General features: G+C 33.2%; 1 pseudogene; it reads left to right on the plus strand.

Moving 5' to 3' along the window:
• LOC124085085 (mitochondrial import inner membrane translocase subunit TIM14-like) overlaps positions 1-11889 on the plus strand; it is a 28598-nt pseudogene extending 16709 nt beyond the window's left edge.
• The last annotated feature ends 752 nt before the right edge of the window (positions 11890-12641 follow it).

The raw sequence follows: 12641 nt of genomic DNA on the forward strand, positions 1-12641 counted from the left end.
CTCTGGGTGTGTGCCACTTTGGCCCTACTTCTTCAATCTTAATGGCAACTGGGGCTTCTCATATTCTTTCTACCTACATTTCAGTCCTTAGAAATCTGGGAGCTGAGATGATTAGTGTTGACACCAACATTATCTAAGACCTTCTTTAGAGCACCGAAGGATAGTGTTTGTACAGCTTTTGTTCCAAGTGAAAGCTACTGAAATAATCATAAAGCTTGGCAAACCAAGTGTCTATGGCCCTACTGAGAAGTGTGAAACACTTTTACTCTAACCATTCCCTTTTTATTTTCATTTTTAAAATTTTCTCTGTAGTGCAGAAGGTTGAGCACATGGTTTCACTCATGCTAGACAAAGACTCTGCTACTGAGCTGCATCCCCAGCCCAATCCCTTTCTTTGGTCAGAGTGTCATGATCTTAGATTTCTCCTATACAGGAGACCCCCCAAAACACCTATTCTTTCTTGGTATTTAAAAAATTACTTCTAGTCTCTTCTAAAGAACACTGACATTCTATCTCAAGTGAGTTTAGAATTTTACAAAATGGGGGGATAGAAAATAATTTTAGGTTAATACTGGAAATTAAAGTTAAATGTCATAAACATTATTTTTAACTATCCATCATACCCTGAATTAGAGCCAATCAGAATATATGAACCAATGTAATTTTCGCATTGATCTGATGCTTACATACAACAGACAGATCAAAATCACTCATCAACACATAATTTATCTATACCTTATTACTCAAGTAGGCAGTAGACTTTGTTTCAGAGACCCTTTTTATGTTTAAATTTCATTTACTAATTTCCATCATCTTTGTTTTATGTCTAAATACATCATACATAGAAATGAACATCTGCCCTACCACCAGTGTAATTCGTGTAGAGGTATTCATTTGTTTTAGTATATACACCTAGGAATTGAGTTGCTGGTTTATATGGTGAATTTAACTATTTTAATAAAATAATATTTTCCCTTCAATTATTTGTTTTGTTTTGTTTTTGTGGTGCTGGGAATTGAATCCAAGGTTTGTGCACACAAGGCAAGCACTCTGACAGATGAACTATTATCCCCAGCCCTTTTCCCAAAAATTTTAACCTAACTTTATAAAGTTTTTGCTGATATATAAAAATGTGTATATAATGAATAGAAGGTTACAAGCTAATAAGAGGAAGAAGCCCTTGAGTTCTATTGTTCTATAGCTCAAAAAGGCGGCTACAGTAATAATACATTGTAGGAGAGGAAGATGGCGGGCCAGAGGGAGGCAGCATTCTATGTAGCTCTGTAATCCAGATCTCATTTAGTTGGAATATTGCATCTCAGGATGTTAGAGGACCCCTATACAGCTAATTTCCACAGAAATCACCAGCACTGCGACCTCCATGCAGGGCTCCAAGCCTCAGTGTTTAGTAGGACTCTAGACTCCTGGCTTCCAAAACCCAAAGCCTGCAGTTCTAGCCCACACAGGGCTCATGAGTGCCTTAGCAGAATCACCTATCAGCACCTCTGCAGAATTCTCGGACTTTGCTATTCTGCCATGTAGGTCACTTGGCTGCTACCTACCCACAGCACAATGCCATCTCCCAGCTTCCCCAACCTCACCAGACACCCAGCACTGGAAGCACACTGCCTCCATCTTGGATAAGCTTTCTTGCCATATTTGGTGGGGGCAGCTCCCAGATCTGATCTCCATCAGGCCAGATACCAGGTTTCCAACTCCCCCTCTCCCCAGCAGTGATAAGACAACACAGTAACTACCCAACACAAAAACAGCTCTCAGTTGGACAGGTGTGCAGTTTGACCAGGGCGCCGCCCACCTGGTGTGAGCTTAGATGTAGGAGGTCCTACAATTGGGAGCTGCTAGTTTGGAGCTTAACAGAGAGATCAGGAACTGGGAAATCTCCAGGCAAGATAGGGAGATAGTACCGGGCACTCAAGTGATATGAGCTGTCCCCAAACTAGACCTTCTGAGTTGCAGTCTCCCTGCAGGGACTGGCGGGTAGCACTCCCGGATTCCAGGAGCCCTACATCAGGAGCAGTCTTCCCATCCTGGCTACCTCCAACATCCTGAGGAGACACCAGCTTATAACAGACAATTCCACATATTGGATGAGAAGAGAAGCAGGAAAGAAATGGATCCCTAAAACTAGCAAAAAACCTGGTTTCTTCCTTTGAGTATTTTTTTTTCCCTTTCTCTTCTACCCCTCTATCCTCTGACCCTCACATCCCCAACGTATGTGAAACCAAGAACTTTCTATAAAATAAGATTTTGAGGACTAATTCATCTGAATAATATAATATAGAGGTGTTGTATATGCTGTTTTTTTTTCTTTTTTCTTTCCCTTTAAATATTTACTATTTAAATATCCTGTATTTTTCTAAATATATATGTGTGTTTGTTTTATGTAATCTACTGTCTTCCCACGTACTTGACTACCCTAAAATACTTCCTGTCTATTCTCTTGTTACTAACACTCTCCATTAGATTTCTTTCACACTTCCTAAGATTTATTACCCTATATACTCTCAACCTACCTCCTCAGCATCTAGTCTTTGCCCCATCCCCAGTTCATGTCCACCATCAGAAACTGTAAACCTTTTCACAAAACAACTGATTATATTTTAGATAATAATTGAATCCAACATTTCTGTACATTGACTAAACTTTAAATGTCTTAATAACAACAAATTGTTTATAGGTGGTATATTGTTGATATTGGGATCTGTTAACATTATTCTTCCCCACAAAGGAAAGATCTTGGAACCCTACAAGAACACTACAAACCTATAGGGTAAAAACAACAACACCCCATACCCACAGAGCTGGAAAAGAAGCCAAACAAGCAACATGAAAAGACAAGGGAAGAAAATACCACAAACAAATCAAGTAACCACATCATTAGAAACATTGTCAGCCACAGCCGAAGAAATTACAGAGAAGGAGTTCAAGATGTACATGGTTAAAATGTTATGTGAACTCAAGGAAGACATAAAAGTGCAAATACAGGCAGTGAAAGATTACTTTGACAAGGAGCTACATAAACAAATACAGAAAGCAAAACATCACCTCAACACGGATAGAGGTTCAAAAAAAAATTAACAGCTCAAATGAAAGCCTCACCAAAGGAGTAGACCACTTGGAAGATAGGACATCAGACAATGAAGATAAAATATATAATCTTGAAAAGAACATAGACCACACAATGATAATGGTAAAAAACCATGAGCAGAACATTCAAGAAATATGAGATAACATAAAAAGACCAAATTGAAAAATTATTGGGATAGAGGAAGGCATAGAGGTTCAAACTAAAGGAATGAACAATCTATTCAATGTAATAATATCAGAAAGCTTTCCAAACATAAAGAATGAATTGGAAATCCAGATTCAAGAAGCCCACAGGACACCAAATGTACAAAATCTCAATAGATCCACACCAAGGCAAATTATAATGAAATGACCAACACACAGAACAAGGAGAAAATTTTAAAAGCCACAAGAGAAAGGAATCAGATTACATATAAGGGAAAAACAATTATGATAAATTCAGATTTTTTAACACAGATCTTGTAAGCTAGAAGATCCTAGAACAACATATATCAAGCTCTGAAAGAAAATGGTTGTGAGCCAAGAATCTTGTATTCAGCAAAATTAAGCTTTATTTTTGAAGATGAAATAAAAATCTTCCATGATAAACAAAAGTTAAAAGAACTGACACTACAAAACATCCTTGGCAAAATATTACATGAAGAAGAAACAAGAAACAGTAATGAAAATTAGTAGAGGGAGGTAGTACCCTAAAGGAAAAAACAATCAAAGAAGAAAATCAAGTCAAGTTAAATAACAAAAATAAACAAATATCACTGGGGACACAAACCATGTCTCAATAATAACCCTGAATGTTAATGGCTTAAACTCACCAATCAAAAGACATAGACTAGCAGATTGGATTAAAAAAAATACCGAACAATATGTTGTCTCCAAGAGACTCATCTAATAGGAAAAGACATACACAGACTTAAGGTGAAAGGTTGGGAAAAATCATACCACTCACAACAACTATGGAAGCAAGCAGGGGTTTTCATCCCTGTATCAAATAAAATAGACTTCAAGCCAAAGTTAATCAAAAGTGATAAAGATGGACATTACATACTGCTCAAGGGAAGCATACACCAACAAGACATAACAATCATAAATACATATTCCCCAAATAATGGTGCAGCTATGTTCATCAAACAAATTCTTCTCAAGTTCAAGAGTCAAATTCACCACAACACAATAATCTTGGGTGATATTACCACACCTCTTTCACCAATGGATAGATCTTCAAAACAAAAGTTGAATAAAGAAACTATAGAACTCAATAATACAATAAATAACTTAGACTGATCTGACATATACAGAATATTTCAATCTGCATCAAGCAGATACACTTTCTTCTCAGCAGCGCATGCATCTTTCTCTGAAACAGACCATATAATATGCCACAAAGCAACTCTTAGCAAATACAAAAAAAAAAAATAGAGATACTACCATGCATTTTATCAGATCATAATGGAATGAAATTGGAAATCAATGACAAAATAAGAAATAAAAATTACTCCAACACCTGGAGACTCAACAATATGCTATTGAATGAACAATGGGTTGCAGAAGACATCAAGGAGGAGATTAAAAAATTCTTAGAGTTAAATGAGAACATAGACACAAAATATCAAAATCTCTGGGACACTATGAAAGCAGTACTAAAAGGAAAGCTCATTGCATGGAGTTCATTCCTTAAAAGAAGAAAAGGTCAACAAATAAATGACCTCACACTACATCTCAAAGCCCTAGAAAAAGAAGAACAAATCAGCAACAAAAGCAGTAGAAGGCAATAAATATTTAAAATTAGACCTGAAATCAATGTAACTTAAACAAAAGAAATAATTGAAAAATTGACAAAACAAAAAGTTGGTTCTTGGAACAAATAAATAAAATTTATAGACCCTTAGCTATGCTAATGAAGAGAAGGAAAGAGAAAACTCAAATAACTAGTATACGTTATGAAAAAGGTAATATCACAATAGACACTACAGAAATACAGAGGATTATTAGAAACTATTTTGAAAACCTATACTTCCATAAAATAGAAGACATTGAAGGCATCAACAAATTTACTAAGTCATACGATGTGCCCAGATTGAACCAGGAAAATATACACAATTTAAACAGACTAATAGCAAGTGATGAAATAGCAGACTCCATCAGAAGCCTAGCAACAAAGAAAAGCCCAGGACCAGATGGATACATGGCTGAGTTCTACAAGACCTTAAAAGAAGAACTAACACTAATACTATTAAATTTATTTCAGGAACTAGAAAAATAGGCAATACTTCCAAACTCATTCTATGAGGCCAATATCACCTTGATTCCAAAACCAGGCAAAGACACATCAAAGAGTGAAAACTTTAGACCAATATCTCTAATGAACATAGATGCAAAAATTCTCAATAAAATTTTGGCAAATCAAATACAAAAACATATCAAAAAGATCATGTACCATGATCAAGTGGGATTCATCCCAGGGATGCAAGGTTAGTTTAACATATGGAAATCAATAAATGTAATTCATCACATCAATTGACTCAATTCATCACATCAATTGACACAAAGATAAGAATCATATGATCATCTCAATAGATGCAGAAAAAGCATTTGATAAAATACAACATGCCTTCATGTTCAAAACTCTAGGAAAACTAGGGATAATAGGAACATATCTCAACATCATAAAGATTATCTTCGCTAAGCCTCAGGCCAACATCATTTTAAATGGAGCAAAATTGAAGGCATTCCATCTAAAAACTGGAAAAAAAAAAGATAGGCATGTCCTCTTTCACACTTCTACTTAACACAGTTCTTGAAACACAGGCTATAATAATCAGACAGACAAAATAAATTAAAGTGAGCCTTTGAACCCCCTACACAGTGGGTATGAAGTTCTAAAAATTTCTGCACTCTGGGTTCATAGGAATGAATTGATTTAGGAGGAAGCCTTCTTTGTGACTCTTTACAGCCAATAAACCTGCTTCCTGCTAATTCCTTGGTTTCCAACCTTTTCTGTCCAACATCAAGAGGAGTACTTCCTTCCTTTATTTGTTATATTTGAGTTTGTGCACACATATTTCTCTCTTATTCATCCAAGTAAATGCACGGGTGTTATGTTTTCCATGTTTCTATCTCAGCTAGGTCCAGCATGCTACATTACTTCACTGAACTATAGATGCCTCTGTTCCTTGCTCAATTACTGTGGATTTAGTGACTCAAAGACTTCCTTTTTACAATAGGCTTAAAACATTGGCTCATACTACTAATTAGAAACTCATAAAATTATAAATATTATATGTTTCTATTTAATTTGGAAGGTTTCATGGTTTAGCATTGAAAATAGCTAAATTCCTGTGAGGATTCTTGCTGTGGAAATGTACAGGACAGCATTCCTCTGGTGAGCAACCTCCTGGGGTAACAGACAACCTGTTTTCCACACTTGGAATATTCTGCTGTTTCCCCGAGGAACTAGTAAGATATCTAATACATGTGCAATGCCTAGCTACTGTAGCACTGCCCTGCTGAGCCTAAACTGTCCACATAACAGTAACTTTAAACAATGGACTTTTTTGAGAGCTACACAAAGCTCCTAACATTGCACATTGCAAGTATAGTATGTAACTGAGAAATAAGCTGCAAAATGTAGCTGACTCTGTAACCTTCCTAATGACACAATGAACAAGAAGATACTACTGATGCCAGTGACATAATGTGATCTATTGATATAAATAAAGATGGCAGCTTGGACAAGGGGCTTTTCTGTCTTTCTATCATTCTGCCATCCCTGTTATTCTACTACTTTGCCTCTGCACCTTGCTTCTGTCTCCATTTGATGTTTTTAAAAATTATTTTTTAAGCAAAACATTATCCTATATGTTTAGCATCTCCATGTTAAAATGTTGAATCTTTCAGATACCCTAGTCTTCCTTCTGTTTGTCACCCTAAGATACTACTTATTCGGGTGGTGAAAGAAGACATTCAAAAAAAATCAAATAAGTTGGCATGATGGTGCAGGACAAAAAATAAACAACAAGGTCTTTGAGTGCTATATCCTCAGATTCCTGTGGTTCACAAAGTGATAACCTGAGACTAGTGCTATTGCTATCTGCTGGCGATAGCTGTGGGTTCTTTATCATATACACATGGCTCAGTTTAGAAGGACCATAGGAGTTATTAGGGGCTTCACTGGCTTTGCTTCAGCTCCCACTGTGAGGTTTGGCTATGGCTTCATTTTCCTTCAGTTTGTGTCTTAGTTGGTTATTCTCAAACTTTTGTGCAAGAAATTTCATGCACCCTACATTGTTTGTTAGTTTTTGGTCTGGGGCCAGAAGAAAACCTGCAACTTAAATCCTTTCTCTGTGAAATATTGTACTGCCAGGTTAATATGGCCAGTCACCTGATGGTTCTAGTAGAGCTATAAGAGAATCCTTATCCCAGATTCCTAAACTCTAGGTAAGAGTGTTTTGGCTCATTTTTATTTCTCCATTGTGTCTAACATACCTCATGGTTATAGATGGCTCTTATCTTCCTATATAGTCCTAAATTAAATGCTAATTCTTCAGTGTTATCTGTATCTTCATTGTGGAATTTATCTTTGCCATACCATAACACTTCTTCTCAAGATGAACACCATACAATAAATAGCACAGGGATTTTTCTCAGAAATATAAATGACAGAAGCATATTAGCCTTCCAAGTATGTAAAAGTCAACTTCATATATTGAATGTATGCTTCTAATATCAAAATTAAATAATATATTTTATTAGTGTTTTAAAAATAGATTACTTGTATGAAATTTGTTCCTAAAATATGACTTTGACAAAGATAAAGATGCAAACAACACATGATTAGATATTAATAAAAATAATAATAATAATAATTATATCAATAGCATCATCTGCCCTTATAGACTATCCCTGGAAATTCCTGTTTTCCTATTTTGCTAAATCACCAGAATATTTGTTTTGCAAAGAAAATAATATCAAAGATACTGGAATTTAAATATTTGGTGTCCATGTGGATCTGGAGTTATGAATGTGGCATTTCTTTTCAGAACTTCTTTATTTAGAAATAATAGAATAAAAATATATGTAAACACCAGTTGCTACACATGAGCGTTGAAATGAAGTAATTCAGAATTTATGAATTCACGTATAAACTTAAAATTGGGCAGCGTACATAACTGCACTTATAAAGTTTGATTGCAAATTTATTATATTTTCTTTTAAAGCATGGTCTGAATACAAGAAGATTTAACATTCAGTTCACTTCACAATTTAAATTTCATAGTGGCTTTCTTGTATCTTGCCTTCTTGTTTGGCAAAAATGATAACAGTAATATCAAACACCATAAAAATCTCTACAAAGACAGCAAATGAGATCAGCAATATGAATCAATGTATAAAACCCTCCAATCTGTCTGTACACATAGTTGTCTGAATCCCCATGACTACAGCAAATCAAGATTCTTTTCTGACAGAGACTAGTACTAGTACTAGTAAGAGAATAGTTAGTTCTCCGCCTCTTGTTGCAATTTTTGCTAATATCTCAAAATAATAAGAAATGGGCTGAGAAAATGCATTTGATGGATGATAATTCTATACAGGAGACATTATTAACCCTTTCCTTTCATTGACAGCCTATAAAATACTTGAGATCTAAGAAGGAATAATGACTTGAAATGGATTTCTTCATGAAATAAAAAATAGAAATGGTTGTAAATCTTTCTTGAAACACAGATTTGTAAAACTGCAGCTGATTTCAAGAAGTGAAAATGTGGTTCAATATCAAGAATGAGACATTCTTACTTGCTTGACCAATTAACAATAACATGTCAAATGAGAACAAAAGTGTGGGATATAGTGGCAGTTTTTAACCTTCCAATGTATAAAAATTAATTTCAAAAAATTAAACACAAACACCTACATAAATGCTTAATTTTCCTTCCACAGTAGTTAAATATTCTTGATATGAAGAAAATAGGAATAGCTCTGTTGTTACAGACTATGTAACAAAATATAACAAAAAACAACTAAATGTCCAAACTTCATGGTCTGTGTGGGTGCATAATTTTGGTATCAAATTGAATGTATATTTTTAAAGTATACAATTACATATTCCTTGGGGGAAATATCAGTAATTTAAAAAAAATTACATTTTTTCTGTTAATCTTGAAATGTGAACTTAAGTAGAAAGTTACTGATTCAAAATGATTTGTATGAAAGTATTTTCACTAATAAAATATAAAACTGCTACTAAAGTTTTGAAAAGTTCTGTTCATTAATGCCATCTGTAATTTATTATGTGTTTTAATTGTGTTAAATCTATGCGCTATAGTAGAAACATAATACATACATGTAAAACATGTTAAGTCATGCTGAAATTGTGCTATAACTGAAACATGTTTCACTTGTGACATTTCTTTGTTTACTGAATTTGAAAATTTGTCTTTATGTATATAATTATTAGTGAGTTAAATAATTTTTAATTCCACAAATATTTCTACCTATGCACAATATGCCAGATGCTATATAAAAATATTTGTGAATTTTTTTCAACAAATATTTTTTGAGCTTCTACATTTGTGACACAGTTCTAGAAGTGAAGAACTTATAAATAAACACAAATTTTCTGAAAATTTAGCCCCTGTTATATTTATATTCATGGAATTGTCTATGTAACCTAAGAAAGGTAAAATATCTCTCATGAAATTTACAGTCTACAGGTAAGCATACAGTAAACTAATCAACATATAGGCAACATATTCAGTGCAGATTGGATAAAAGAAGATGTGGTATACAGTAAGGGTGTACTTCGTTGATGGATCTCAGATTTGAGAAAAGTGATGGTCATTTGCATACTAGGATAATATCTCTTGAGGTTTGACTCCTGAACACTGATGAATGAATGAAATTTCCCTTCATAAATTGCTTTCAACATCTTCTGTGAAACTTAATGTGCATTTAAAAAAATCTTACAAATAAAACATTGAAAATTTAGACTATATATTTTTTTCAAAAATGTTTGTGAATACAAACTGAATAAAAATTAAATAAAATTACAAAGTTAGGTTGTGGGGGTTGTGTACGTGCATGTGCAGTTTGGGTTAACATTTAATATAAAACTATCCATGTATATTTTATTGCAAGCAGCAATTTAAAAAACTATCATACAAAATCTTACTTATAAACTTTATATCTGGTCAGCTTTTAATTCTGTCCTTAAATGACAGTTTTTGTTCTGGTGGTTACATATGATTTAATTTCAAACTGCTTTTTAAGACCCAGAGAGGAGAAAAAAATGATAATACTAACACACTAAGTCCTTAAAGTCTCTTCTTTAACAAATATGAACAAAATTCTGGTCTTCTCTTAAATAGATTTGTTAAACCTGTTTTAGATTTTAATTAATAGTGAACCTATGTGTCTGTTTTACATTGATTTATAATATAGGAGGGAGTCATTAATGGTAATTATTGATTGTGTTCCTCAGCTTAGTTAGAAAACTGGAAGGATCTCAATCAACCTATGGTCAAACTTCATTTAAAATTACCAGAAATATAATGATAAGCTGTTTTATAGTCTTGCTATATAGTCATTCCAGCATGAACATAAAGGACAGAAAACATGAAAATGAAAATCCATTCAATAAATTATGTTTTTTTTAATTGTATGGCAACACATTAAGAATTTTTAAAAACTGAAAGTAAAAACACGATATACAAAGGTTAATATCATTTCTTCAATTAAAGACAGTGTATGTATATTGTATGTACATTTACCATGAAAGAAAAACAAACAAATCTGAATGTTAGCTGATGATAATACTAAAATATTTACAGGAAATATACTGATTCCTGTGATGTATTTAAAATAGCATCCAGAAATAAAATAGATTGATGTATGGGTTGGTTGAAGGATATATGGACTGATTTGTGCCACAACAACATAAAAGGATGTCAATGGAAAAATCCATATGGTGGATCAACATTATTCATTGTAAAATAATTTTATCTTTGATAAGTTTGAATTTTTCATAATAAAATATTTTAAAAATGTAAATAATGATCTTTAATTATTATTATTATTATTATTATTATTATTATTATTATTATTCTAGGGTTTGAAATCAAATTAAAAGAAACACAAGAATACAAAAATGAAAGAAAATTGTAAAGAAAATTTAAAAATAAAATGTCAAATAAGCCAAACATGTTTTACCTTAGCTTTGATTGAAATTTTATTAATATTTTTCTAAAAAGTAATTGACACAGAAGTACTTATTCATATTCTTATAAGTATAGAATGAAAATACAAAACATGAACAAATATTGAGCCAAAAAATTGTTGAAATTAGTTTGGCATATTTAATATAATTGAACTTTATAATCCTACTGAAAGCAATTGATGTAGGCTACTTCATTTTGGGGTAAAGGCATATGGTGGTGGCCGTGTCTTCTGGACTGGGATGAACTATGTTCCTTGTGGAAGTAGGCAAGCCGAGTCTGAGCCATATCCAGTATGGTGGTAGCTGTTGGACTAATCATTGCTGCTGCAGGATTTACAGGCCATTATGTTACAAACCATGAAGTATATGGAGACTCAAGTAAAACAAGTTTTTCAAAGTCTAACAAAATCTGCCATCAGTGGTGGCTATTACAGAGTCCTACAGCCAATAAAGGAAATATAAGAGATACTCATCAATGAATTATGCTTTTAAATCACCCAGATATAGGAGGATCTCTTTTTATAGCAGCTAAAATCAATGAAGCTGAAGATTTACTAGGAAGGTCAAATTAAAAAATGAAGTAAATGTATGATGAATTTTAAGCTCATATTAGTTTATGTACATGATTACCAAATTTTTAGTAATAAAAGTCCACAGCAATACTATTTTTTGAAAAAAGATTGAGCATAAGCCAAAATCCAAGCCTTGATATAATTTTAAATTTGAGGAATTTTTAAATCAGATGATAGTGTTTAATGTTCAATAGTTAAAGACAGATACACATAATTTGAGTAGAAACATTGCTAATTACTCATCTAGCAAATAAGTTGGTGCCTATATGTGTTCTTAAGGCAAAGTAAATGATATGAAGCAGCCAATCTAATGAGAGACTAAAATATATGATAAGTATTATGAAATCAGCACAAACTCTTGAGACAGGAATTTTAACTATCTTTGAGGAAAAGCTGTTCAAGATACTACTTTCCCACCTACATGAATTTTTATTTTTAAAAACGAATTTAGCCATAACTTTGACCTAAGAAATTTCCTAGGTATGTATATTATCACTAACAAATTCATATTTCAGGCATTAAAAACTAAAAAAAAAATTGAAAGAAATAAAAAACAAAAGACGTCAAATTCATTTGGTAAAAGAAGAGACATAGAATAGACAAAACAATCCTTAGCAAGAAAACTGAAGTAGGAGGCATCACAATACCAGACCTTAAATTATACTACAGAGGCATAGTAACAAAGACAGGATGGTATTGGCACCAAAATCGATGTGAAGACCAAAGTACAGAATGGAAGACACAGAGACAAA

This window comes from Marmota monax, unplaced genomic scaffold (assembly GCF_021218885.2).
Source record: "Marmota monax isolate L192 unplaced genomic scaffold, Marmota_monax_Labrador192_F-V1.1 WCK01_AAM20220418_F8-fsc00116, whole genome shotgun sequence".
NCBI classification, from domain to species: domain Eukaryota; kingdom Metazoa; phylum Chordata; class Mammalia; order Rodentia; family Sciuridae; genus Marmota; species Marmota monax.